Below are 26,572 nucleotides of genomic sequence, written 5' to 3'. Positions count from 1 at the left end.
CTACTTTCTTCAATTTAAGTCTGCTTTTGGCGATAAGGAGTTCATGATCTGAGCCACAGTCAGCTCCCAGTCTGTTTTTGTTGACTGTATAGAGCTTCTCCATCTTTGGCTGCAAAGAATATAATCAATCTGATTTCGGTGTTGACAATCTGGTGATGTCCATGTGTAGAGTCTTCTCTTGTGTTGTTGGAAGAGGGTGTTTGCTATGACCAGTGCATTTTCTTGGCAAAACTCTATTAGCCTTTGCCCTGCTTCATTCCGCATTCCGAGGCCAAATTTGCCTGTTACTCCAGGTGTTTCTTGACTTCCTACTTTTGCATTCCAGTCCCCTATAATGAAAAGGACATCTTTTTTGGGTGTCAGTTCTAAAAGGTCTTGTAGGTCTTCATAGAACTGTTCAACTTCAGCTTCTTCAGTGTTACTGGTTGGGGCATAGGCTTGGATTACTGTGATATTGAATGGTTTGCCTTGGAAATGAACAGAGATCATTCTGTTGTTTTTGAGATTGCATCCAAGTACTGCATTTCAGATTCTTTTGTTGACCATGATGGCTACTCCATTTCTTCTGAGGGAATCCTGCCCACAGTAGTAGATATAATGGACATCTGAGTGAAATTCACCCATTCCAGTCCATTTTAGTTCACTGATACCTAGAATGTCAATGTTCAATCTTGCCAACTCTTGTTTGACCACTTCCAATTTGCCTTGATTCATGGACCTGACATTCCAGGTTCCTATGTCCTATGCACTATTGCTCTTTACAGCATCATACCTTGCTTCTATGACCAGTCACATCCACATCTGGGTATTGTTTTTGCTTTGGTTCCATCCCTTCATTCTTTCTGGAGCTATTTCTCCACTGATCTCCAGTAGCATATTGGGCACCTACTGACCCGAGCAGTTCCTCTTTCAGGATCCTATCATTTGGCCTTTCCATACTGTTCATGGGGTTCTCAAGGCAAGAATACTGAAGTGGTTTGCCATTCCCTTCTCCAGTGGACCACATTCTGTCAGATCTCTCCACCATGACCCGCCTGTCTTGGGTGGCCCCACATGGCATGGCTTAGTTTCATTGAGGTAGACAAGGCTGTGGTCCTAGTGTGATTAGATTGACTAGTTTTCTGTGATTATGGTTTCAGTGTGTCTGCGCTCTGGTGCCCTCTTGCCACACCTACCGTCTTACTTGGGTTTCTCTTACCTTGGACGTGGGGTATCTCTTCACAGCTGCTCCAGCAAAGTGCAGCCTCTGCTCCTTACCTTGGACGAGGGGTATCTCCTCACCACCGCCCCCCTGACCTTGAACGTGGAATATATAATTAAGTAGGTATATAAATCAGGAGGGAGAACAGATTTGGAGATTTAAGCTCTGGACTTTTGGATATGAGAGGACAGAGGGATACCTGTATAGAAATGTCCACCAGACAGTCAGAAAAGCAGAGTCGGCAAGTATCTACGTAGAGGCAAACATGTTGCGAAGCCCATGGGTAACTGGGGTAGAAGAGCAGAGGTGGTGTCTGAAGGTAGACCTGGGAGGGGGACAAGGAACCAGGGCCTAATGGCATGCTGTGAGTTAGTCAGGAGAGCCACGCAAGCCAAGGGCGGGGAGTTTCAAGAAGGGCCTGGTCAAAGGTGTGGAGAACCATGGGAATATCTAGCAGCAGACAGAAGAGTAAGAAAGGGTCTCAGTGACATAATACCTGGGACCTTTGGCGAGTGATCATCAATAAAGGAGTTAAGGCAGGAATCAAACTTCTGGGATCTGAGGGATGGATAGAAGATGAGTGAAAAAACAGTAAACACATGTTGATGAACTGTCAGAGAACTTTGGCAGTCAACTGTAGAAGAAATCATTTCATAGCTAGAGAGGTCAGGAAGATTAAAGATTTTGAAGGCAGAGAAAGCTCTTGGATGTTCAAAGGAGAGACGTGGAGAGGAGAAATGAAAGTTATCCCCCAAACTGAAATTAAAGTAATAATTTGCATAAAGAAAATTATTATGGAATTAATAACATTATTATTGCTTACCAATAATAAACTTTCACTTATCATAGATTAACTGGTCAAATAGAGAATTTCTAAAAATCTATGGTTATCTCATTAGATCTGCACAGCACAGCACGCGTCCTCAGTTGTGTCGAACTCTGCAACCCCACGAACTGTAGCCCACCAGTCTCCTCTGTCCATGGAATTTTCCAGGTAAGAATACTGGAGTGGGTTGCCATTTCCTCCTCCCAAGGACCTTCCCAACCCAAGAAGCAAACTCTGCTTTCCTGCATCTCTTGCACCGGCAGGCGGATTCTTCACCACTGCACCATCTGGGCCGACTCTTTTGTCACCCTAGGGACTGTAGCCCATCAGGTTCCTCTTTCTCAGGCAAGAATACTGGAGTGGGTTGCCACTTCCCACGTCAGGGGATCTTCCTGACCCAGGGATCAAACCCATATCTCCGCTGCTGCTTCTAAGTCACTTCAGTCGTGTCCGACTCTGTGTGACCCCATAGATGGCAGCTAGCAGACAGATTCTTTAACACTAAGCCACCTGGGAAGCCCCATTAGACCTGAAGGAGACAAAAAAGGTAGGTCTAAAGGTAGACACGTCCCTTTTCTATCTCAGTGAGGATATCAACTGGTTGTGGTGGAGGGGTGGTTTAGTTGCTAAGTCATGCAGGCTACAGTCCATGGGATTCTCCAGGCAAAAATACTGGAGTGGGCTGCCATTTCCTTCTCCACTTGTGGTTGTGGTAGGATAGAATAATCTGCCCATCCCACCCCCAAAACCTATGACTATGTCACCTTAGATGGCAAAAGGAACTTGGCAGATATAATTAAGGTCTTGAAGTCTTGAAATGGGGAGATTATCCTGGATTATTCCAGTGGGTCCAAGCTAATCCCATGCATTCCTAAAACCAGAGAACCTTTCCTGAGTATCATTAGAGACAGGTGGAAAATGGAAAAAAGTTAGAGAGATGCATCATTGCTGACCTTGAAGATAAAGGAAGTAAACAACAGCTGGGGAATGTAGGAAACCTCTCAAAGCTAGAAAAGGCAAGCAAACAGATTCTCCCCAAGAGCTTTTTTTTTTTAATTTCAATATTCAGGTTTATCTCTCATTTTTATTGAAGTGTAGTTGCTTTACAATGTTATGCTAGTTTCTACTGTATAGCAAAGTGAATCAACTATATGTATGTATGTGTGTGTGTGTGTATATATATCCCCTCTTTTTTTGGATTTTCTTCCCATTTAGGTCACCACAGAGCACCGACTAGGGTTCCCTGAACTATACAGTAGGTTCTCATTAGTTATCTATTTTATACGTAGTATCGATAGTGTGTATATGTCAATCTCAATCTCCCAGATCATCCCCTACTTCCCCCTGGGTGTCTATATGTTTGTTCTCTACATTTGTGTCTCTATAGAGCTTTTAGAGAGGAATGCAGCCCTGATGATGCCTTGGCTTTAGCCTGGTGAGACTAACTTTGGACCTATAGAATTGTAAGGTAATGAATTGTCTTAAGTCCTTAAATTAGTGGTAATTGTTATAGCAGCAATTGGAAACTAGTATTTTAAATTGCTTTGTTTGTAAGATGGTATCCCACAATTCACCACTGTTTCCCCTCTTCCCTGAACCACTTACCCCTCTGATCATGTTCCAAGGGTCTACTGAATTCCAAAAGACATGACAGTTAAAGTTCCTAACAGCTGGCGTGCTGCGATTCATAGGGTCGCAAAGAGTCAGACACGAATGAGCGAATGAACTGAACTGAACTGAACAGCTGGAGGGTGAATGTCTCGCCAATTTTCCTTAGATCCTGGCATCCATTTTCTCCATGTCTTTATCTCAGCTGAGCACTCATTCCCTCCAGGCGTGCTCTGCCTGCCATCCAGGAATAGGAAAGGCTGGAGGATGATTGTAGTGAATGCTCCAGAAAGCAACAGAGAAGCCTGAGCACCAACAAGCTCCAGTGACTGTGTCCACTAAAGTCACAGGAAAGATGCATTCAATGAGCTCTTCAGATTTGTGCAGAACCCCGAGCTGTTTCCCGTACCAAAGAGTGGGAAAGACTTTTTTTTTCTAATTTCACTTTGAGCTCAATCAGAATGGATTTTCACCTGGCATTTAACAGAATGGAGCATATGTAGCTACCGCCCTGATTACCTGAACCCAAGTTATTAAAGCCCGAGAGATTGCCTTTGAACTGCAAACACGGACTCTGTAAAAGGACCCAAGTATCTTGAGAGTTACTTGTAAGGCGAGTGTGTACTGAATGAGGAGTATTGATCCAGAAGAGGGATTTATTGTACAGGAGGAAGGGAAGACATCAAGGTTAACTAGTAGATATAAAAGGAGCTAAGTTAATAAATCCAGGGGAATGTGGACAGATCATGAATACTTTATGGAGAAACAGCCAAAAACAAACAAACAAAAGAAAGAGAAAGACAAACTGTATATTCTTAGCACCATAAGTGAAATGTGTCAAGAACACAGGTGGGATATTGACAAAGTGCAGAAGGTCTGCCCTAGCACCTAGTTGGTCAGCATTGGGGCTTATTTCCCTTGTTAATGATGTTATGATAAGACAAAAAGTGCATGAGATGTCTAATTAGCACCATTTTGAGAGGAGATCTTAGGAGGGGTTTAGAGGAAGGCAGTTGTGCAGCCATGAATGAGATTAGTTACCTCATGAAATTAGTTACCTCTAAAAGGTTAAGAGGGACTCCCAACAGAGAGAGTTCCTGGCTCAGAGACCCCCACCTCCTGCCCTGTTGCTTCTCTGATGGAACCAGCAAATGGCTATACAACGTGTTTGTGTATAAGCATTGTCTCGCCAGGTCTGCATGGGAGAAAATTCTCAGCACACAGCCAGTGGTGCTGTGTAGAAGCTGGTGACTTGCTCTGCCTTACTGATATTGAAGAGGGTGTGCCAGCCGCATGGGTGCATGTGGAAGAGGCAGTCAGTGGCACTCATCACTCATTGTAAAAATATGACCAGTATTGAATAATACATGTGGGCTAATTTTTTAAGTAGACTTGCTTAAGAGTATGTTACATTACAGAAAACAAATCTATTGATCCTGATGAAGTCTTTACATAAGTCATTCCTGAAAAGATGAAAGATGTGTGCTTATTTGTACATTTTTTCAGAGAGCTCTAATTAGACAAGGGAAGGGGCAGGTGTTGAGAGTGGAGGGGCAATAAGGTGATAAACTTTTTCAACTTTAAGATGCATTTTTGTTGAAATTCCTTGGCACTTAGGGCTTATATTTTGTCTTCCTGTACCTTTAAAAGATATGTGTATATATCAGCTTGCATATGCTCACACATATTTGTAAATATATGTTGTTGCTTAGTCACTCAGTTGTGTCCAACTCTTTGTGACCCCATGGACTGCAGCACACCAGGCTTCCCTATCCCTCACCATCTCCTGGAGTTTGCCCAAGTTCGTGTTCATTGCGTCGATGATGCCATCCAGCCATCTCAGCCTTTGACAATCCTCTTCTTCTGCCTTCAATCTCTCCTAGCATCAGGGACTTTTCCAATCAGTTGCCTGTTGGCATCAGATGACCAAAATACTGCAGCTTCAGCTTCAGCATCAGTCCTTACAGTGAATATTCAGGGTTGATCTCCGTTAAGATTGTCTGGTTTGATCTCCTTGCTGTCCAAGGGACTCTCAGGAGTCTTCTCCAGCACCACAGTTTGAGGGCACCAATTTTTGGCTTTCTGCCTTCTTTACAGTCTAGCTCTCACAACTGTATGTGACCATTGGGAAGACCATAGCCTTGACTATACGGACCTTTGTCGGCAGAGTAATGTCTCTGCTTTTTAACACACTGTCTAGGTTTGTCATCGCTTTCCTGCCAAGAAGCAATCGTCTTCTGATTTCATGGCTGCAGTCACCATCTGCAGTGATTTTGGAGCCCAAGAAGAGGAAATCTGTCACTATTTCCACCTTTCACCCTTCTATTTGCTATGCAGTAATGGGGTCAGATGCCACGATATTAGTTTTTTAAATATTTAGTCTTAAGCCAGCTCTTTCTCCTCCTTCACCTTCAAGAGGCTCTTTAATTCCTCTTCGCTTTCTGTCATTTGAGTGGTATCATCTGCATATCTGCAGTTGTTGATGTTTCTCCCGCCTGTCTTGATTTTGGCTTATAACTCATCCAGCCCAGCATTACATATACTACCTCTCAATATATACAAGTTAATAATATAAGTATATATATGGGAAGGTGAGGTGGGAGGGGCTAGACAAATCCCACCACTAAGAACCCACTGCCACCTGGTAACTGTATAGTTTCATTAAAGGAGAACTGAAGAAAGAAACTATCTCAAATGACAAAGCAATTCAGTGGTCCTGGAAGAAAACATGTACAAGCCTTTTCCAAACTTAGTAATGCCAAACCAGTGATCCATGATGAAAGTATGCTCTGTCAGTACACATAATATAGAGTGTGATAGGTTATATCCAACCCACCCCTGCTTGACAATTATTTGCTTTCTTTTAAAGCTACCTTGATTTTTTTAAAAAATATACATCTACTTGGCTATGCCAAGTCTTCCTTGTGGCACATGGGATCTTTAGTTGTGGCATATGGGATCTACTTCCCTGATCAGGGGTGCTCCCTGCATGAGGAGCTCTTAGCCACTGGGCCACCAGAGAAGTCCTAAGGCTACCTTAATTTAGAGCAGCCTTTTTATTCTGAAGCTTGGACACCTAGGGTCCTGCTGACCCCAGAGAGCCTGTCGCTTTGAGGGCTAGCCAACTTCAGAGAGTTAAGGACTTGTGGGAGCACACCTCTCATACGCAAACCAACCAACTCAGAGCCTTGCCCTAACCACCTCCTTGAGTAGGTTTTTATAGCTGAGCCACTGTTCCTCTGCCCTAGTCACCCCAGAGCCAGAGCATCAAAAAGAGACAGCCCCTATATCGCAGAACCCACTGGAATTATTCAGACTAGTCAATCCTAAGCTTGTTCACTCTGCCTCACCTCTTTCTTCCTGCAGAAACCACAATAAGGGCTCTCGCCTTTGCTTTCCCTAAGGCAATGGCACCCCACTCCAGTACTCTTGCCTGGAAAATCCCATGGATGGAAGAGCCTGGTGGGCTGCAGCCCATGGGGTCGCTAAGAATCGGCCACGACTGAAGAGACTTAGCAGCAGCAGCTTTGTCTCCTGTCTGATCCTGCTGCTGTCCTGTATGCCCCTCTGCCTGGGAACTGTGAACCACAAACTAGTTTCTCAACTGCTATCATCTCTTGATCTATTGTCCTCACCATTCCTGAATAAAAACAAACCTACCCCCTGTGGGGATAGGTTTCATGAAAACTGTGTTGATGAGTGAAAAGATTAGGATTCAGCTGTTGGGGAGACGGTAGTAATAAGACCAATAATTTAGTCATAAGAAAAGTCAATTTCTTATATGACCCATTGCCAAATATTCACACTGCAGATCCAGTTATTTGCAAATACTTAGAACTACCATGTACCAACTAGTTCTGTAAATAATCATCTCTCTAGTCTAATTCAAATAGAATGCTTATGTAAGCAGTGAGAATTACCTAGACCAGGAAAGAACCACAGTTCACCTCTGATGCACCATGATCATCTGTGCCACCTGGAATGCAAAGCCATGACAGGGATGATGTGACCTTGGATTCTTTCCAACCAATCGGCAATAATCTGCCCTTTAAATCACCTCACAAATATACAGCTTTTAACTTCATACCCAAATATGCTAATATGCAGCAAGGATGGCTGCCATGTCTTTACAATGTATCTTTAAACACATCCATAAAATTGTCCCAAAGTTAATTGGGCAGTATAGATAAGGAGGGTCTATAAAGTTTTATTTTAACCATTGTATACTTTTATACTTAGAAAACTTCTCCATCCCAGTTGCATAGTTGAGGAATCAGAGACCTAGAAAAAGAGTGATTTTTCTAGAATTAATGGCTAACTAGGGATAAAATCCCTACATAACTCCTACTGATTCTCTACCCTAACTAGTTGTGTGATTTAGAGCATGTCTACAAACTTCCCTAAACCTTAATTACTTTTCCTGAAAACAAAGATAATAGTACCACTTCATGGCTTTGTTGTAGTATTCAAGATGTGAAAAGTGACTGGCAAACCATAAAACAAAAAATGAGTAATGTATGTTATTTCTTGCTGTTGTTCAGTTGCTCAGTTATATTCAACTCTTTGTGACCTCATGGATTGCAGCATGCCAGGTCTCCCTGTCCATCATCTCCCAGAGCTTGCTCAAGCCCATGTCCATTGAGTCTGTGATACCATTCAACCATCTCATCCTCTGCCGTCCCCTTCTACTCTTGCCTTCAATTTTTCCCAGCATCAGGGTCTTTTCCAAGGAGTCATTTCTTCGCATAAGGTGGCCAAAGTATTGGAGTTTCAGCTTCAACATCAATCCTTTCAATGAATATTCAGGACTGATCTCCTTTAGGATGGACTGGTCAGATGTCCTTGCAGTCCAAGGGACTCTCAAGAGTCTTCTCCAACACCACAGTTCAAAAGCATCAATTCTTCAGTGCTCAACTTTCTTTATGGTCCAACTCTCACATCCATACATGACTAATGGAAAAACCATAGCTTTCACTAGATGGACCTTTGTTGGCAAAGTGATGTCTCTGATTTTTAATACACTGTCTAGGTTTGTCATAGCTTTTCTTCCAATGAACATGAGCCTTTTAATTTCATGGTTCAGTCACCATCCGCAGTGATTTTGGAGACCCCCCCCAAAATAAAGTCTGTCTCTGTTTCCATTGTTTCCCCATCTATTTGTCATGAAGTGATACGACCAGATGCCATGATCTTCGTTTTCTGAATGTTGAGTTTTAAGCCAGCTTTTTCACTCTGCTCTTTCATCTTTATCAAGGGGCTGTTTAGTTCCTCTTCACTTTCTGCCATAAGGATAATGTCATCTGCATATCTGAGATTATTGATATTTCTCCCAGCTACCTTGATGCCAGCTTGTGTTTCATCCAGCCCAGCATTTTGCATGATGTACTCTGCATAGAAGTTAAATAAACAGGTTGATAATATACAGCCTTGATGTACTCTTTCCCAATTTTATAACTAGTCCGTTGTTGCATGTCTGGTTCTAACTGTTGCTTCTTGACCTGCATACAGGTTTCTCAAGAGTCAGTAAGGTGTTTTGGTATTCCCATCTCTTTAAGAATTTTCCACAGTTTGTTGTGATTCACACAGTCAAAGGCTTTACTGTAGTTAATGAAGCAGAAGTATATGTTTTTCTGTAATTCTCTTGCTTTTTCTAAGATCCAACAGTGCTGGCAATTTGATCTCTGGTTCCTCTGCCTTTTCTAAATCCAGCTTGCATATCTGGAAGTTCTTGGTTCACATACTGCTGAAGCCTAGCTTGAAGGATTGTGAGCATTACCTTGCTAGCATGTAAAATGCAAATATATGATAGTTTGAACATTCATTGGCATTGCCCTTCTTTGAGATTGGAATGAAAACTGACTTTTTCCAGTCCTCTGGCCACTGCTGCGTTTTCCAAACTTGCTGGCATGTTGAGTGTAGCACTTTCACAGCATCATGTTTTAAGATTTGAAATAGCTCAGCTGGAATGTTATTAAGAGTATCATTAAGAATGTTATTAAGAGTATCATTAGGTTATTCCCAGGTGGTGGTAGTTATAAAGAACCTGCCTGCCAGTGCAGGTATACTTAAGAGATGAGGGTTCAATCCCTGGGTTGGGAAGATCCCTTGGAGGAGGGCACAGCAACCTACTTCAGTGTTCTTGCATAGAGAATCCCATGGACAGAGGAGCCTGGCAGGTTGCTGTCCATAGGGCTGCACAAAGTAGGACACAACTGAAGCGACTTGACACACAAAGCATGCACAGGCTGACGAACAAAGGGGTCAGGCCAATAAACGACTTGAACTTCCAGTCTCACCTTCTCTCAGAAGACAGAACACATATTCTAGAAATACATTCAGATGAAATCCTTCATCCAAAAGCCTGAAACAACCATGGAGCCTCTGTTTGTAATTATGGATTTATTCTTTTTGGCTACTGTGTAATCCAAGGATTACTCTGGGCATCTTGACTGAAAAGCTTTTAAATTATTTAATCTCCTTTTGCAAATATATATTTAGCTTCAGAAGTAATACATGTTAACTGAAAACTTTCCAGTAAAGCAGAAATGCAGAATGCCAAAGTGATGATCCTTCCCTCAGCTTCCCCAACTCCAGTCCCCAAGGGGCAGCACTGCTAAGCACACATAGTTTTTTAAACACAGAAACGGCTATACAGCAACCTATTGTGGGCAACTCTATTCAGCTAAGGCTGCTTGGCTGTTTTTTCAAAGCTACATAATATTCTGCAGCATAAATAACACCATAATTCATATCACCCCCCCCATTTAGGTTGTTTCCAATTTCTCATTCTTGTACTGCTACTGCTAAGTCACTTCAGTCATGCCCGACTCTGTGCGACCCCATAGACGGCAGCCCAGCAGGCTCCCCCGTCCCTGGGATCCTCCAGGCAAGAACACTGGAGTGGGTTGCCATTTCCTTCTCTAATGCATGCAAGTGAAAAGTGAAAGTGAAGTCGCTCAGTCATGTCCGACTCTTCGCGACCCCATGGACTGTAGCCTACCAGGCTCCTCCGTCCATGGGATTTTCCAGGCAAGAGTACTGGAGTGGGGTGCCATCGCCTTCATGATGCTGTAATTAACTTCATCGTGGATGGACTTATGGAAACACTTGCTTAAGTATTTCTTTAGAATTGATTACTGGAAGTCAAAGGGCAGACACTATTTGGGAGGCTCAAAGTACCTAGACTTGGGGTTTTCCACTTTGAGTAGCTGTCCTGACTTTCACTGTTCTTCATCACCAACTGCACCTCCAGGCAGACAATGTTGCAGGAGCTCAAGGCAGATGCAATCTAGGCGGGGCTGAGTCTGTAATACACGAGAATAGAACCCATTGCATAAGATGGGTTGTGTGGCGTGTTCTGCAGTGACTCAGCCCTCGCATTGTTTGCCACTCATCCTGACAACTCTGTCCATGTTCCTGCTGACTCGAACCATCTGTGTGTACAATGAAACTTATGACAACATCAGCATAGGGTTGCTTTAAATATACCACGGAGGTCATGTCACAGTTAGTGAGTATTCATAAATGACTTCCTAATGAATAAAAACAAGAGGAAGCTGAAACTCCCATCCTGCAAAAAGGTCAGACTCAGTCTCCATTTGGAGACAGTGACCATCCATCCTTCACAGCCAGGCAAAGCCCTGGCTTGCCCAAGGCATGGTTCCACCCAGTGGGCTGCTCACAACTGCAGCCTTTCTCAGCTCCCACAGTCCCAACCCATGAATGTAAACTCCAACTCTTGGGAAAATGCTGGAACAAATCCCAACTTTTGGAGTTGTCTTTAGCTTTGAGAAAATGTTTACAGGAATCCAGTTGTATTTACTGAACATTCATGGACCAATTCCTGATGCATCCAATTTTTTACACCGTGATTTATTTGTTACATTTGGACTTTTGGCCATGCTATAGTTTTCCTAAATTGAAACGTTTCTTAAGCTCAAAGATCTTGATGTTCAAAAGCAAAATTGGTTTTCTATAAAAACTTGGCATCTCTATCATTAATTAACAGAAAAGTAGAATGCCTCTGTGTGTTTACCTTCACGAAGTGTATCCATGCAATGCATTTCTTTCCCAGAGGCATGGTTTATGCCTATGGACCAGAAATTAAGAATGGATTTTTAAAAAATGCATTCTTTTCACCAGCAGGGAAGTTTAGAGAAGTAATCTACTATATTTCATGGGAAGACATCAGATACAGGGGTAGCAAAATTAAATAGAGCCTCTCACTGTGAGAAAGTAAATTATGTTAAATCACTCACTTTATCTGAGGCTGCTTTCTGTGGCTTGATCCAATTTGCCAAACAATGTATAGGCTGATCATTCAGTTAGTCAGGAGCTATTCACTGGCTAGCTTATGGCTGATCCAACTTACTAGTAATATTGCAAGGTAGAAGTGTGTGTATGTGTGTGTGTGTACACACATGTGTGTGAGATTTTATTACTAGTTATAACAAAAGGATTCCTAGAACTTAAAGACTGATTCTGGAAAGTAAGATTACAACCAAGGTTTTCTCTGTGGTTTCCTTTCATTCACCATAATTTGAGTCATGGTATACTTAAATCCATGAACCATATTGTGATATTGGTTACATTACTATAATACAATAAATGACTTTAAGTCATAAACATTTCTGGGTACACCCTTGAGACTGAAACTACATATTTCATTATTTTAGCCTCTGTTGCTTTTATAACAAGGTTAGGGATATAAATAAAACTGATAAATACTAGACATTAGATAAATACTTGCTTGCTGACTTTAATTAGAGATGATCTCTTCCTTCCTTTATTTACGTTCTATGATTGTTGTTTAGTCAATAAGTCATATCTGATTCTTTGTGATCCCATGGACTCTAGCCTGCCAGGCTCCTGTGTCCAAGGGATTTTCCAGGCAAGAATACTGGAGTGGGTTGCCATTTCCTTTTAAAGGGATCTTCCTGACCCAGAGATTGAACTCATGTCTCCTGCATTGCAGGCAGATTTTTTTACCACTGAGTCACCTGGGAAGTCCATATTCTATAATCAGTTCAGTTAAGTTCAGTCACTCAGTCATGTTCAATTCTGCAAACCCATGGACTGTAATATACCAGGCCTCCCTGTCCATCACCAACTTCCAGAGTTCACTCAAACTCATGTCAATTGAGTTGGTGATGCCATCCAACCATCTCATCTTCTGTTGTCCCCTTTTCCTCCCGCCTTCAATTTTTCCAACCATCAGGGCATTTTCAAATCAGTCAGTTCTTCACATCAGGTGGCCAAAGTATTGAAGTTTCAGCTTCAATATCAGTCCTTCCAAAGCACAGACAGCACTGATCTCCTTTAGGATGGACTGGTTGGATCTCCTTGCACTACAATGGACTCTCAAGAGTCTTTTCCAACACCACAATTCAAAAGCATCAATTCTTCAATGCTCAGCTTTCCTTATGATCCAACTCTCACATCCATACATGACCACTAGAAAAACCATAGCCTTGACTAGATGGACCTTTGTTGGCAAAGTAATGTCTCTGCTTTTGAATATGCTGTCTAGGTTGGTCATAACTTTTCTTCCAAGGAGTAAGAGTCTTTTTAATTTCATAGCGACAGTCACCGTCTGCTGTGATTTTGAAGCCCCCCAAAATAAAGTCTGTCACTGTTTTCACTGTTTCACCATCTATTTGCCATGAAGTGATAGGACTGGATGCCATGATCTTCGTTTTCTGAATGTTGAGCTTTAGGCCAAATTTTTCACTCTCCTCTCTCACTTTCATCAAGAGGCTCTTCAGTTCTTCACTTTCTGCCATTAGGGTGGTGTCATCTGCATATCTGAAGCTATTGATTTTTCCCGGCAATCTTGATTCCAGCTTGTGTTTCTTCCAGCCCAGTGTATCTCATGATGTACTCTGCATATAAGTTAAATAAGCAGGGTGACAATATACATTCTTGATGTACTCCTTTTCCTATTTGGAACCAGTCTTGTTTCATGTCCAGTTCTAACTGTTGCTCCTGACCTGCATAGATGTTTCTCAAGAGGCAGGTCAGGTGGTCTAGTATGCCCATATTTTGAAGAATTTTCCACAGTTCATTGTGATCCACACAATCAAAGGCTTTGGCATAGTCAAGAAAGCAGAAATAGATGTTTTTCTGGAACTCTCTTGCTTTTTCCATGATCCAGCGGATGTTGCCAATTTGATCTCTGGTTCCTCTGCCTTTTCTAAAACCAGTTTGAACATATGGAAGTTCATGGTTCATGTATTGCTGAAGCCTGGCTTGGAGAATTCTGAGCATTACTTTACTAGCATGTGAGATGAGTGCAATTGTGTGATAGTTTGAGCATTCTTTGGCATTGCCTTTCTTCAGGATTGGAATGTAATCCTTTTCCAGTCCTGTGGCCACTGCTGAGTTTTCCAAATATGCTGGCATATTGAGTGCGGCACTTTCACAGCATCATCCTTTAGGATTTGAAATAGCTCAACTGGAATTCCATCACCTCCACTAGCTTTGTTCATAGTGATGCTTCCTAAAGCCCACTTGACTTCACATTCCAGGATGTCTGGCTCTAGGTGAGTGATCATACCATCGTGATTATCTGGGTCGTGAAGATCTTTTTTGTATATTTCTTCTGTGTATTCTTGCCACCTCTTCTTAATATCTTCTGCTTCTGTTAGGTCCATACCATTTCTGTCCTTTGTTGTGCCTATTTTTGCATGAAATGTTCCCTTGGTATCTCTAATTTTCTTGATGATATTTATAGTCTTTCCCATTCTATTGTTTTCCTCTATTTCTTTGCACTGATCACTAAGGAAGGCTTTCTTATCTCTCCTTGCTATTCTTTGGAACTCCACATTCAAATGGGTATATCTTTCCTTTTTGCCTTTGCTTTTCGCTTCTCTTCTTTCACAGCTATTTGTAAGGCCTCCTCAGATAGCCATTTCACTTTTTTGCATTTCTTTTCCATGGGAATGGCCTTGATCCCTGTCTCCTGTACAATGTCATGAACCTCCATCCACAGTTCTTCAGGCACTCTGTCTATCAGATCTAATCCCTTGAATCTATTTCTCACTTCCACTGTATAATTGTAAGGCATTTGATTTAGGTCATACCTGAATGGTCTAGTGGTTTTCCCTGCTTTCTTCAATTTAAGTCTGAATTTGGCAATAAGGTGTTCATGATCTGAGCTACAGTCAGCTCCCAGTCTTGTTTTTGCTGACTGTATGGAGCTTCTCCATCTTTGGCTGCAAATAATATAATCAATCTGATTTCTGTATTGACCATCTGGTGATGTCCATGTGTAGAGTCTTCTCTTGTGTCGTTGGCAGAGGGTGTTTGCTATGACCAGTGTGTTCTCTTGGCAGAACTCTATTAGCCTTTACATTGCTTCATTCAGTACACCAAGGCCCAATTTGCCTGTTACTCCAGGTGTTTCTTGACTTCCTACTTTTGCATTCCAAGTCCCCTATTATGAAAAAGACATCTTTTTTGGGTGTTAGTTCTAAAAGGTCTTGTAGATCTTCACAGAAGTGTTTGACTTCAGCTTCTTCAGCATTACTGTTCAGGGCATAGACTCGGATTACTGTGATATTGAATGGTTTGCCTTGGAAATGAACAGAGATCATTCTGTCATTTTTGAGATTGCATGCAAGTACTGCATTTCAGATTCTTGTTGACTATGATGGCTATGCCATTTCTTCTAAGGGATTCTTGCTGACAGTAGTAGATATAATGGTCATCTGAGTTAAATTCACCCATTCCAATCCATTTTAGTTTGCTGATTCCTAAAATGTCGACATTCACTCTTGCCATCTCCTGTTTGACCACTTCCAATTTGCCTTGATTCACGGACCTAACATTACAGGTTGCTATGCAATATTGCTCTTTACAGCATCGGACTTCACTTCCATCACCCATCACATCCACAACTGGGTGTTGCTTTTGCTTTGGTTCCATCCCTTCATTCTTTCTGGAGTTCTTTCTCCACTGATATCCAGTAGCACATTGAGTACCTACTGACCTGGGGGGTTAATCTTTCAGTGTCCTATCTTTTTGCCTTTTCATACTGTTCATACTGGAGTGGTTTGCCATTCCTTCTCCAGTGGACCACATTTTGTCAGAACCTTCCACCATGACTTGTCTGTCTTGGGTAGCCCTACATGGCATGGCTCATAGTTTCATTGCACCCCACTCCAGTACTCCTGCTTGGAGGGTCCCATGGGCGGAGGAGCCTGGTGGGCTGCAGTCCATGAGGTCGCTGAGGGTAGGACACAATTGAGTGACTTCACTTTCAGTTTTCACTTTCATGCATTGGAGAAGGAAATGGCAACCCACTCCAGTGTTCTTTGTTCTTGCCTGGAGAATCCCAGGGACAGGGCGAGCCTGGTGGGCTGCCATCTATAGAGTCACACAGAGTCGGACATGACTGAAGTGACTTAGCAGCAGCAGCAGTGGGCCATCTGATCAGATTGGTTAGTTTTCTGTGACTGTGGTTTTCAATCTGTCTGCCCTCTGATGGAGAAGGATAAGAGGCTTACAGAAGCTTCCTGATGGGAGAGACTGACTGAGGGGGAAACTGGGTCTTGTTCTGATGGGCGGGGCCATGCTCAGTAAATCTTTAATCAAATTTTCTATTCATGGGTGGAGCTCTGTTCCCTCCTTGATATTTACCTGAAGATAAGAACGCCTTCTTCAGCTATCAATGCAAAGAAATAGAGGAAAACAACAGAATGGGAAAGACTAGAGATCTCTCCAAGAAAATTAGAGATACCAAGGGAATATTTCATGCAAAGATGGGCTCGATAAAGGACAGAAATCGTCTGGACCTAACAGAAGCAGAAGATATTAAGAAGAGGTGGCAAGAATACACAGAAGAAATATACAAAAAAGATCTTCACAACCCAGATAATCACAATGGTGTGATCACTCATCTAGAGCCAGACATCCTGGAATGTGAAGTCAAGTGGGCCTTAGAAAGCATCACTAGGAACAAAGCTAGTGGAGGTGATGGAATTCCAGTTGAGCTATTTCAAATCCTGAAAGATGATGCTGTGAAAGTGCCACACTCAATATGCCAGCATATTTGGAAAACTCAGCAGTGGCCACAGGACTGGAAAAGATCAGCTTTCATTCCAATCCCAAAGAAAGGCAATGCCAAAGAATGCTCAAACTATCACACAATTGCACTCATCTCACATGCTAGTAAAGTAATGCTCAGAATTCTCCAAGCCAGGCTTCAGCAATACGTGAACCGTGAAATTCCTGATGTTCAAGCTGGTTTTAGAAAAGGCAGAGGAATCAGAGATCAAATTGGCAACATCCGCTGGATCATGGAAAAAGCAAGAGAGTTCCAGAAAAACATCTATTTCTGCTTTCTTGACTATGCCAAAGCCTTTGACTGTGTGGATCACAATAAACTGCGGGAAATTCTGAAAGAGATGGGAATACCCGACCACCTGACCTGCTTCTTGAGAAATCTGTATGCAGGTCAGGAAGCAACAGTTAGAACTGGACATGGAACAACAGACTGGTTGCAAATAGGAAAAGGAGTACGTCAAGGCTGTATATTGTCACCCTGCTTATTTAACTTATATGCAGAGTACATCATGAGAAACGCTGGACTGGAAGAAACACAAGCTGGAATCAAGATTGCCAGGAGAAATATCAATAACCTCAGATATGCAGATGACAGCACCCTTATGGCAGAAAGTGAAGAAGAACTAAAAAGCCTCTTGATGAAAGTGAAAGAGGAGAGTGAAAAAGTAGGCCTAAAGCTCAACATTCAGAAAACTAAGATCATGGCATCTGGTCCCATCACTTCATGGGAAATAGATGGGGAAACAGTGGAAACAGCATCAGACTTTATTTTGGGGGGCTCCAAAATCACTGCAGATCGTGACTGCAGCCATGAAATTAAAAGACGCTTACTCCTTGGAAGAAAAGTTATGACCAACCTAGACAGCATATTCAAAAGCAGAGACATTACTTTGCCAACAAAGGTCTGTCTAGTCAAGGCTATGATTTTTCCAGTGGTCATGTATGGATGTGAGAGTTGGACTGTGAAGAAGACTGAGCGCCGAAGAATTGATGCTTTTGAACTGTGGTGTTAGAGAAGACTCTTGAGAGTCCCTTGGACTGCAAGGAGATCCAACCAGTCCATTCTGAAGGAGATCAGCTCTGGGATTTCTTTGGAAGGAATGATGCTAAAGCTGAAACTCCAGTACTTTGGCCACCTCATGTGAAGAGTTGACTCATTGGAAAAGACTCTGATGCTGGGAGGGATTTGGGGCACGAGGAGAAGGGGGCGACAGAGGATGAGATGGCTGGATGGCATCACAGACTCGATGGACGTGAGTCTGAGTGAACTCCGGGAGTTGGTGATGGACAGGGAGACCTGGCGTGCTGCGATTCATGGGGTCGCAAAGAGTCAGATACGACTGAGTGACTGAACTGAACTGAACTGAAACTATGATGGCTTCCCTGGTGGTTCAGAGGTTAAAGTGTCTGCCTGCAATGCAGGAGACCTGGGTTCGGTCCCTGGGTCGGGAACATCCCCTGGAGAAGGAAATGGCAACCCACTCCTGTATTCTTGCCTGGAGAATCCCATGGATGGAGGAGCCTGGTGGGCTACAGTCCACAGGGTCGCAAAGAGTCAGACACGACTGAGCGACTTCACTTTCACTTTCAAACTATGGTGGAGGTAATGAAGACAATGGAGACCTCCTTTAAAAGATCCCATGCATGTTCTGCTACACTCACTGCTCCCAACCCTGCCGCAGGCCACCACCGACCCACACCTCCACTGGAGACTCCTGGGCAAGTCTGGGTCAGTCTCTTGTGGGGTCAGCGCTCCTTTCCTGTGTCCTGGTGCACACAAGGTTCTGCTTGTGCCCTCTAAGAGTCTATTTCCCAGTCCTGTGTAAGTTCTGGAAGCTCTATGGTGGGGTTAATGGTGCCCTCCTCCAAGAGGGCTTACGCCATACCCAAGCCTGCTGCACCCAGAGCCCTGCCCCTGTGGCAGTCCACTGCTGACCCGCACCTCCACAGGAGACTCTCAAACACAGTTCTGTCTCAGTCTCTGTGGGGTGCCTGGGTCCTGGTGCGCACAAGGTTTGTTTGAGCCTTCTGAGCGTCTCTGGCAGGAATGGGGTTTGATTCTAAACACGAATTCACCCCTCCTACCATTTTGTTGGGGCTTCTCCTTTGCGCCTGGGCGTGGGGTATCTCTTCACAGCTGCTCCAGCGCCTAGCATCTTGCTGGGATTTCTCTGACCTTGAACATGGGGTATCTCCTCACGGCCGCGAGACAAACATAAAATAAAACACTTTAATTCAAAAATGCTATTCAGAATCCTTCAGGCTTGTTGCTCATAAGAACCAGGGTGCACGATGGGACTTCGAGTTGAAGGAAATTGCCTTGTTGGCAGTCCTCATTTCTTTTCTCCTTCTGCTGAAATCAGGGCCAGAGCCAAAGACAGCAATGCCACGTGTCCTGGGAGCACTGAGTAGCATCAATTCTATTAAAGTGAAAATGGGACAGAACCCAGACTCAGGCAGGCAGGAGGCTTGCTGGAGGCTTACTGGGGCCTTGGCAGCCAAGAGCAGGCAGGAATGGGCATCATGAACCAGGATGCAAGCCAGGCCAGCTGCAAAATTGAAGGTCCTGAGTCCAGCCTGACAGGTACACACTCCTCAGTGTATAATGGGGTGACAAGGCCCACAAGATTCACTCCTTCTACCACCATCCCTCACCTAGACCCCTGCCTGGCCTCTCTGCTAGCCACCCGTTCATTTCAACCTGTTTCAATCTGGACACCTCCATCTACCTGTTCTTTTCTACAGTAATGTTCCCCTTTACCTCTAAGCTCAGGACATTTCTTTTCGCTAGTCATTTGGTGATGCTTGAGTTGCCTTTCTAGAATCACAGCCATCATGGCCCCTGGAGCCTGTCTGTGGCACTCACTCCTGTAACTACCCCCATAAGCAACCAGAGCGTTCAGCCCAGCATTCAGCTAATGTTTTGCTCTTCACTTTAGGCTGAGAGAGTCAGACTCAGTCTCAAGGCATAATCATCCAAGGGTGTAATGAGGTCAGGCACAGTTCAGATTTTATGGCTATGAAGAGTTACAGCCTGAAAGGATGAATACAGGAGCAAGAGAGTCTTAGACAGGCTCAACTGTGGTGTTAGGTAAGATGTTGCTTCAGAACTGGGTGACAAGGAAGGGCACGGGCCCAGCATTTGTGGCCATGTCACTGGGCACCCAGGCTAGGAATGTGAACAAATCCCAGAGGTGAGGCTATCACACTTCCTACCAGGATTGGTTTTAGGACTGAGGTGGACAGGAGTTTGGAATTGGGGCTATTTTTAAGTCCAGCCTTAAGGAGTTGGGGAGGAAGAAATCAGAAGAACAAAGATGGTCCAAGAAGCAAGTGATCCGATTCCTCTTGCAGGAGACACAGACTTAAAAGATGACTATTTATAGTATAGTAAGACAGAAAACAATCTTTTATTTCCATTGAAAGAACTATGTTTGGAAGAACTTTTAGGAAGAAAAAAAAAAAGATGGAGTAGGTAGCAGCCTGGAGTTTTCCAAACTAAACAAAAAATGGTTATTATAGTGGCTATAAACTTACTCACAAACCAAGAGCATTTATTTCTGGTCGGCACGCACCTTGAAGAAGGAAAAAGAATAAATATCCCTTTCAGAGCTCACAAGTTCAAGTTAAATGACAACTTTCTCCATAAAACAGATAGTTCAAAGGAAACAGTAAGCCCAGGAGAAGGCCTGCTGGTTATAAGGGAACATCTGAGCTCCCATACCAAGATCAAAAGGTATCCTCCCCAACGTATGTGTCAGTAACGTAATCCTCACACAGTAATCTAATTTGCCACTGCACATCAATGCAATAATCATAGCAGCAAATACTTAAATATATGCTTCCAACCTGGATCAATGCCCAGAAGTAAAATGCATCCAAGGATCCAATATTCTGACATTTAATAAAAGTTTGAATTATATTTCTAGTCTACTGTGATTTAATTTTCTTGAGTTCAATATTTAATAAAACAACAGAAAATTATTACAAGTATTTGTGCCATTCAGAAACCACTGGAAAAGAGCCTGGTTCTGGGGTCAGATAATAAGAGATTAAATCCCAATTTAGCCACATACTAGGTGTCTGACTAGCAAATGACTCACCCTGTCAGTCCCTCAGTTTTTCTTACCAGCAAAACTGAGAATCATCCTCAAATCTAATTACCATGGCTGTTGTGAGGGTTAAATGACTCAGCAGAAATTAACTAAGGTTTTTATTTTTCAAAGTGGAACCAGGCTATTTACTCCTCTTGTTTCATTTGTTTGCTTGTTTCAAATAGCTATACAAACATCTATACATTTTCCCAGTTTGTTTCAAATATTCTTCCAAATAAATTCTTTTTTAGAAAGGGAAACATTGAATAGATTATAAACTTCAACATGCAGATTCTGAAGTTATGCAGACTGAGAAGATAACCAGGTGAAGCATCTGAACCTCAGATCACAGAGAAATCTGATTTAATGCAACTTTAAAAATGGGTGCAGCTTCTGAGTTTCAAATCTGAATTTCCAGAAAGCACTAAAAAAGAAAGAACTGGTGTTGCAGTACTATTTACAATAGCCAGAACATGGAAGCAACCTAAATGTCCATCAACAGAGGAATGGATAATGAAGATGTGGCACATAGACACGATGGAATACTACTCAGCCATAAAAAGAAACAAAGTCGGGTCATTTGCAGAGACCTGGATGGGCTTAGAGACTGTCATACAGAATGAAATAGGTCAGAAAGAGAAAAACAAATATCATACATTAATGCATAGATGTGGAGTCTAGAAAAATGGCATAAATGATCTTTTGCAAAGCAGAAATAAAGACACAGATGTAGAGAAACACATATATGGACACCAAGGGGGGAAAGTAAGGGGGATAAATTGGGAGATTGGGGTTAACATATACACACTATTGATAGTATGTATAAAATAGATAACTAATGAGAACCTACCGTATAGCACAGGAATTCTTGGCTGAGCTATTACTACTGTACTAGTTTTACAAACTGAAAATGGAGAACAGAGAGGTTAAGCAGGTTTTCCAAGATCATACAGCTAAGCAGCAGCTGACATAGACCTGAAAACCAGCTTTATCCAACTCCGAAGGACCTTGCTTTTAATCACTGCCTTGTATTAAACCCTCTTAAAGTCATAAATGGAGAAGGCAATGGCACCCCACTCCAGTACTCTTGCCTGGAAAATCCCATGGACGGAGGAGCCTGGTGGGCTGCAGTCCATGGGGTTGCTGAGAGTTGGACACGACTCAGTGACTTCACTTTCACTTTTCACTTTCATGCATTGGAGAAGGAAATGGCAACCCACTTCAATGTTCTTGCCTGGAGAATCCCAGGGATGGGGGAGCCTGGTGGGCTGCCGTCTATGGGGTCGCACAGAGTCGGACACAACTGAAGTGACTTAGTAGTAGCAGCAGCAAAGTCATAAAATAACAGAGACTAAGAGGATCTTGTGTATTTTACAGGTAAGGAAACTGAGACTAGTGTTGTGAGGTGCCTTGACAAATATCACCTGGTTCATCAAAGCAGAGCCTAGGACTTAAGACTCTTACTGACAATCCAAAAAGCTTTCTCCTTACCTAATCACTTCCTTTTTAAACAAAAGCAGCCTTATTCTAGCTTTGGCAAGCTCAGCCAATCTCTTTACTGAATGCTAGAAAAAGATTTCCCTTCCAGAAATGACTTACTCTTATTTCATAAGCTCAATCAATTCTTTTGTAATCCAAAATATGCACCCTGAAATAAATTCCACGGGTTAGAAGTCTAAGCGTGTTTTTTTTTTTTTCCCTCTCCCTGCTTTCGAAATCGCCACTCAGAGCATGCTGCCTAACACAGACTCCCTTCCAGCGACTGGAACTGATAGAGAAAAAGGAGAAAAAAGACAAAGTACAAACCTATTTTCACAATCAGATCTAACATTCAACAAATGATTGCCAAGTAATAGATGTGACTGACAACAGTCACCCAATGAGGTCTAGCATCTTAACCAAGATGCCCATTGTTTCTGATCCATTTGTTAAAGATGCCCATATTACACTGACCATGTGATGATTAAGGCATTGTTCGCCAAACCAGGCATCATGACTGATGTTTTTAAAAAAGTGCATATATGCAAAATGCAAATCTGATTACCTCAATAATAACCCATTCTTTAGCTTAACAGGAGATGCTATTTTAGAATTATCAGCATAAGCTCCCCTTGCCCCCCTCCCACCCCGCCATTAAATGTGTCCTTTCCACGAAGCAAAATGTTGATAATAGTTGAATGTGGGGAAATGGGTAAAAGGGTCTATTATTCTAATCTATTTGAGAATTTGAAAACTTTCACAATAAAGGTTCATTTATTTTTCCCTTAAAGGTAATCCTTTCCTTGGGAAGAAGCTTCCTAGAGTCTTGTCTTAGTGATGACGCTCATCTAGGAAGCACGGATTAGTAGAGGGCACTGGACTTGAACTCAGAAGTCCATGACCTCCAGCAGTCCAACAACCTCCTGGGCCACAGAGCCTTGAAGATTCAACCTTCCCTAACTCGTGGTTTGTCTCATAGTCTCCCCTCCATTTGCTCCCATCATACTTCCTGAGAGTCCTTATCATACTGTATTTCCTTTGTCTTCTTCCCCATTTCCCCAGGAATACAAGAACTCCTCTAGAGATGGTATCATAACCCAGTTAATGCTGAATCACCAGTACCTAGTACAATGTCTGCATGTATCCAATGCTCAGTAAATATCTGGTTGACCAAACAGCTCGTTGGAATTTTTCAGTATCTTACGGAAAACCATGAATGAACTTTTTGACCAACTCAATACTTACTCAAAGAAGAAAGAAACTGACATTGATTAAGTATACATTCATTAGGAGGGCCCATTTCTTACTGTTGTTTTCAAGACTGAGACCACTTAGCCCAGTGGTTGGTGTGTAGTAAGTATTCATTTACTGGTACCTGCTTTAATAACAATTATTATTACTACTAGCATTTTTATTACCCACCTATCACATGATATTTAATCATCACCTGAAAGAAAATGCTCTCAAAGTCTCCATGACTAAGTGGCAGAATTCTAACCTAAAACTATTTGTCCCCAAAGCTCATGATTTTAGCTCTGCATCATTCTGATTTCTTTTATCACTGCCACTACTGCTACTACTAAGTCGCTTCAGTCGTGTCCGACTCTGTGCGACCCCATAGACGGCAGCCCACCAGGCTCCCCCGTCCCTGGGATTCTCCAGGCAAGAACACTGGAGTGGGTTGCCACTTCCTTCTCCAGTGCATGAAAGTGAAAAGTGAAAGTGCAGTCGCTCAGTCAACTCTCACGTAAAACAGTCTATGTGTGAGTCGCTTCGTTGTGTTCTACTCTTTGCAACCCCACGGATCATAGCCCACCAGGCTCCTCTGTCCATAGGATTCTCTAGGCAAGAATACTGAAGTGGATTGCCATGCCCGCCTCCAGGGGATCTTCCTGAACCAGGGATCAAACCCTGGTCTCAGGCACCTCCTGCACTGGCAGGTGGGTTCTTTACCACTAGCACCACCTGGGAAGCCCAAATCAGTCTATAGATGGGCCTAAAAAGAGCTGAAAGATCTCAGTTGTGGATTGTTATCCCCCTCCATTGAATGTCAGATTCTAGAGGTAAGACACCTGGCACTTTCCACGGCTGAGAGGAAGAGGCATCAAACTGTTCCAGGCTGCTTAAACTCAATTTAATCCCTGAGTGAACAGAAGGAAACAAACAGCAGTCACTACAGTTCATGTGGCTGAAATAAATGTATATTTCGCTTGAGTCAGCAGTGTTCCCCCTACCCTGAAAATGCATTAGTGTTAGTTTACTGTACATATACTTTTCTCCTTAGACTTGGTTTAATTGTGACTATCAAGTCACATAGGGATGGCTAGTCCCAACAGCACAGGTTTGAATTAAATGTTAAGAGAACACTGGGCTGAAACAATTTCCTTTTCCTTCATCTGTATTTGAATTTCCCTTTTCCTAAGGAGCTGTGGATAGCAGCTGTTAGGGAACACTAAGTGTGAGGGTGACTGGCTGGGCAAGGGCTGTAGTAAGGGATAATCAGTCTATGAGTTCTGCCTATTTCAGTAATTTGGTGATCTCAGACCAGTCATTGCTGCTCTTTATGCTTTTGTTTGCCCAGCCATAAACAAGAAAAATCATGCACGGTGAGAGTTGGGAGTTAACATTAACAAGTACCCTGAAAACCCACATAAGAGTTAATAAAAATTTATTGCACACAGAAATCTCCATATTTTTACACCTTCCCATTAAGAAGGTGTCACAACAAATGTCGTACGATATCACTTATATGTGGAATATAAAAAAGATACAAATGAACTTATTTATAAAACAGAAACAGACTCACAGACATAGAAAACAACCTTATGGTTACCTAAAGAGGAGGGGAGGGAAAGATTAGGAGTTTGGGATTAACAGATACACAGTACTGTATATAAAAATAGATAAACAAGACCCTACTATATAGCACAGGGAACTATATTCAGTATCTTACAATATCCTATAATGGAAAAGAATCTGAGAAAGAACATATATATATGCATATATATATATATATGTTCTTTTATATATATTTATCTCTGAATCACTTTGCTGTACACCAGAAGTTAACACAATATTGTAAATCAACTATACTTCAATTAAAACAATTTTTTTTCATTAAAAAAAAAACTCTCAAGAAAGCACAAATTTTCTAAGCTTCATTCTCATAAGCCTTTCCAGCCCACAGCTGAAGAGCCAGCATAAGAGAGCCACAGCCAGCCATTTTCAGGCAGAAAGTAGCCTCAGGGTCCCTTTGGCTTCCAGAAATCTGATATGACCTCCTTGCAATGTTTTCCTTGTGAACTCAGCCAGGTACCTAGAATTGGACTTCCAGGACCAGCCGCCAGAAACATGTTGTCCAGACCATCAGAGAAAATTATAATTTCATCAAACAATTAAGATTGAGCTCACATTTGTAGCTTTCTGGGGAATGTAGAGTGAAATCCAAAATTACCTCCTTAGCAAGAAAAGTGACTAAAAGTGAAAGTCGCTCAGTAGTGTCTGACTCTTTGCAACCCCAAGGACTATACAGTCCATGGAATTCTCTGAGCCAGAATATTGGAGTGGGTAGACTTTCCCTTCTCTAGGAGGTCTTCTGAACCCAGGTCTCCCTCACTGCAGGTGGACTCTTTACCAGCTGAGCCACAAGGGAAGCCCCTAGCAAGGAAGGGAAGTCCTTAAAACAATAAAATGAATCAAAGATGTGGCAATAAAGTATTAAAGGCAGGAATATCTCTGATACTGAAAGGTTTGTCAACACCTTCAAAGTTCAGTGGTTTCACCTCTTTCCAAGTTGGGGCTTTTTTTTTTTTTTTTTTAAGGACATGAAGAACCTTAAAGAGGTCCTGGGAAGTCAGATGTTTTGCTCTTCGACATCAAACTTTCCTGGAAGATAAAAAGGAGCTCCCCCACTTCAAGCTACACAAATAAAATAATAAATAGGAAAATAGTGGGGAAAATAGGAGATAGTAGAATTGATGAGGACCAAATGTTTGGAAAGCAAGAGAGTATTTCAGGAACCTGAAGGTGAGCTTCTAACAAGTTGTTGACCTGGTAGAAAGTAGAAATTGTGATCATAATGGAACACTGAGACAACTTCCTGAAGGAGTTCATAAGCCCTCATGAACAAAAGGGAACAATGGGTCAGGACACCCAGAAGAGCCCTGAGAGTTAGGGAGGAAAATTTTGTCTTGCCCTTGTATGATGAGCAAGAGCTAAACATAACTAGTTGTGCAGTGAGTTGACTAGTTGAATGAACACTAAATCAACTCTTCTGAGTACATGGAGTTGTCTTCAAAT

This window comes from Oryx dammah, unplaced genomic scaffold (genome assembly GCF_014754425.2).
Source record: "Oryx dammah isolate SB20612 unplaced genomic scaffold, SCBI_Odam_1.1 HiC_scaffold_25, whole genome shotgun sequence".
Lineage (NCBI taxonomy): Eukaryota > Metazoa > Chordata > Mammalia > Artiodactyla > Bovidae > Oryx > Oryx dammah.
This window is presented reverse-complemented; position numbering follows the sequence as displayed.